Source organism: Gavialis gangeticus, unplaced genomic scaffold (genome assembly GCF_001723915.1).
Source record: "Gavialis gangeticus isolate Ggan-Ray unplaced genomic scaffold, GavGan_comp1, whole genome shotgun sequence".
In the NCBI taxonomy this organism is placed as follows: Eukaryota; Metazoa; Chordata; order Crocodylia; family Gavialidae; genus Gavialis; species Gavialis gangeticus.
The window spans coordinates 35,348,515-35,352,593 of NW_017729000.1; positions in this window are offsets into that span (position 1 = coordinate 35,348,515).

Below are 4,079 nucleotides of genomic sequence, written 5' to 3' on the forward strand. Positions count from 1 at the left end.
GGAGCGGGGCCGGGCTGAGGCACTGGGTTTCCCTGCTGAACCGTTGGGGGAAGCACCCGCGGCCCGGCGCTGTGCTCGAGCCTTGGCCCCAGGGCCGGCACGGCCCGCTGGGGAAGGGCTGGTGCCGGCGCCGAAGCGGGCCCGTGTGGACGGCGCGGTTCAGCCCGGCCGAGGGGACGGCGGCGGCGCGGGGACCGCGCTCCCCAAGGGACCCCGCGCTCCTGCGGGAGGAAGAGCCTGAAAACGTTCATGTGGGACATGCACAAAGTAAAAGGTCTCCCTCCCTCCGCCAGCTCTGTTTGTTGGGTGCCCCCCGGGGTGGGCGGAGTAGTGGAGGTCTTATCCTCTCACGTTGATACGGTGTAACCAGGAGGTGTTTTGGGTGGGCAGAAAAGACAGCTGAAGTCCCGCTGCCCAAGCCCCAGCAAGTGGAACTGGACATTTGCAGGTACTTGGCTGATGACTGAGCCTGGAGACAGAGTGAAGAGCACTTGTCAGCAGCTTACCAACCCATATCCATGCTGGCTCTTTACTAGGATGGTGTTCCTCGAAGTTGACTGTGCGAGCTCTCCTGACAAACATGTGCTGATTTGGTAGTGTCAGAGTGACACTGTAACTATGATGGTTCCAGGAAATGTGTGAGGCAACCATCTTTGTGGGCGATATATTTCTTGGACTAATTGCATAGCTGGGATAGACTTAGACAAGCTTTTAAAGAAGCTTCCAAAAGGTAATCTGAAGAAGAATGCATTGCACTTGAAATCCTGTCTCAGTCCATCCCAGCCATGCAGTTGGTTCAGTGAAAGACGTCACCTACAAAAATCCTTACTTCCGATTTAGTTTTTTCACAGCAAATAGGATCATAGGACAGTAGGGCTGGGAGGAACAGATGCATCCAGCCCTGGATGTATGTGTTATAGCCCCGTGCTCAAGACAGGCTTGTCCCTCCCAGCCAAGTGTCTGTCCAACCTGCTCTTCAATGTTTTCAAGGATGACAGTTCCCCAGCTTCTCTCAGCAGCCTGTTTCAATGCTTGATCACTCTCAGTCAGAAAATTCCTCTTGCTCTCTAACCTAAATTTCCTCCACTGCAGCTTAAGGCCATTGCTCCTAGTCCCGTCTCTCTATGGCCATAGAGAAAAACCCACCTCCATTCCCTCTATACTTGCCCTTCCAGTATTTGAAGACTGTTATCAAATTCCCCCTCGGTCTTGTCTTTTCCAGACTAAGTAGTGCGAGCTCTTTCAGTCTTTCCTCAGAAGTTATGCTTCCCAGGCTCCTCACCATTTTTTCTTGCTGTGTGAGGCCCAAAACTGGACACAGTACTCCAAGTGAGGACTCACCAGTGCCGAGCAAAGCGGAAGAATCACTTCCCTCAATTTGCAAGCGACTCTCCTGCTAATCCAGCCTGCCTTTGGTTTGGGGGCCGGGGTTTGGCACAAGAGCACACTGTTGGCTTATATTCAGTTTATGGTCTACTACAACTCCCAGGTCCTTCTCTGCACTGCTGCAGCCTTGCCAGTCATTCCCCAGTTTGTATTTGTATGTGCAAATACCTTGCGCTTGTCCATGTTGAATCTCATCTAATTGATTGTGGACCATTTCTCTGGTCATTCTGGATCCTGGGTATTTCTTCCATAGTGTCTGCAACCCCACCCAACCTGGAGTCATCCACAGATTTGCCAAGCTTGTGTTCAATCCCATCATCCAAATCATTAATGTAGCTGTTGAACAGTATGGGATATCTCCTCCCAGCTAAACACTCAGCCATTGAACATTGCTCATTGGTATGAGTCTGCTTAACTCACAGTGAGACAAAGCAATTTTTGCAGCTTGGTTGTGGCAGAAAGAACCAGTTTTGTGGCCATTTCCCTGCGGCCCCACCCTGCCACTTATTGGTATAGAGGTATATAGTGTATAATTTAATAGCAAATTCCATGAAAATAAATTATATAATAGATATATAACAAAATTATCAAAATATTAAATTAAAAGCTCCATTTAAATATATCATAAATATAAATGTATGTACAATATGAATTTTAACTATCATAATTTATTATTATATACGTAGCATTCAATAAAAAGTAGAAATACTAATTAATACTCACCTTAATAGAAACAATTAATTTTAGTTGTTAAATGCTAGCATGCAGCGTTTACCAGCAGTTGGAACTGACATTCTCTTTCTCTGCAGTGTGAAGACTTGTCCATACACTGAGAGGACATGATCACACTCAAGTTACTGAATTGGTTGGAACTGTAAGCCAGCATTTTGCCAAATTGTAGAGATTTGGGAACTAATCATAAACAGAATCCCCAAACTCAGTTACAGTCAAAGGAATCTGGCATTCTTTTACAAAGCTTGTGTAAGCAGCACGTTCGTTGTCATGCTCTTTCTGCCATTCTGTGATTCAGGGTATGATTTAATTTGCTGAGGGTCAAAACTCAGAAAAGGCAATCGATTTAGGTAAAAAATGTAAACAGCACCAAAAAAGGTAGGCAGCTGATTGTTTTAATTGAGGTGGTAGTGACTGATTGTATTTGTGGTACTGATTTAACTTTGCAGCTATTGCCTGGAACAGTTCTTGTCTGCACTGCTTTTCAGTTTGATAGTCTGAAATGTGTTATGATGCCGTTTCTTTGACCTTGCTTATCAAATCCATCAGTTTGTTGTGTGCTGGGTGAATCAAAAGCTGATGCCTTCTAAACCGTGTTAGAAGCTCCATGAGCCGTATCACATTTTCAGCCACAAACCTAACTTGATCTTCAGTGTCACCCTGCTTTGAAGATTGCATAGTTTAAGCATGCACTGTGTGTCAGGTGTGACTTTAAGCTCATCACATACAAATTTCTGGTAGTACTTAATATTCTTTGCATGGTAATGAACGGTGTTAAACCATGAATTCTGCCTTGTAAGCACTGGTTCTGGTGGAAGTGACACAGTTGCATTTAGATCCCCCTTTTGATTGGTGATGGACTCCCTGGATCGAAGCTTACAGCCTGGACAATGTTTGAATGCATTTTTAAAAGAGGAAACCAGTCTATCCACGTCAGGAAAATGTGTGCACCAGATATCACTTACTGAAGAAAGAATGGATGTGTTGTAGGTATTGTGAATTACATTGCACATCATTCCGTAGAGCACGTCAGAGAAAGCTTTGCACATATACATGGCATTATCAGACAGAAAGCTGACATTTTGCTAAATTCTAAGCCATAGTTTACAACAGACTTCATTACAGCTTGTGCTACATTTGGAAAATTACAGACGTGAGTTGAACCAGCTCTGTTTGAAAAACAGACAGGTCACGGTCTTTCCAGCTCCCAAATAAAATGTGGCTTACATAGTTATCCTGTGCATCTGTTGCTTCATCTGCCATAACTGAAATTGATTCATATTCTGCCAATGCAGATTTTGTAGACTGAACATGCAATGTAATTACTCCTGGTAGATAATCCTGGCGAAATTTGTTTGCACATGGGAAACTGCCAACATTTGGTAATGCGCTTCTTGAAGTACTCCCTAAATTTCCAGTTATCAGTTTTTTTCTCCAAAAGTAGGCTGGCAGCAGTGAATACTTCCACCAGCTGAAATGTAGCTTCTTTTGTTAAACTGGTTTCCGTGGTTCTTTTAAACGTCAAAGACATTGTGTCTTGTTTTGTGTTCTGACCTTCAGCCTCTGCAGAAGCCTTTTGCTGTATATGCAATTCATGCTTTAAGTGGTGTCCAATGCTGTTTTTCCTTGATACATCCAGAGTCATGTTCAAGATGAACAAAACTATATATTTTTAACAGCCACTTCACTATAGCAGCACCTATATCAGGGAGCTGCTGGTCACGTGTAGACGCCTGCGGATGCTATAGTGCCATAGTGTCATGTATAGACACACCCAGTAACTCAGTCAACGTGATCTGTGGCTACAGTGATTGTCACATTATCTTTATACTGCAGAAAGCATTGGGACATTCTACAACAGTGTATTACATTAATATAATGTTATATGAATAATACACGGGGGGTGAGGATTAGATTGATTTTGTGGGAAATCGCAGCCAATGCAGTATTTCCTGGCAATC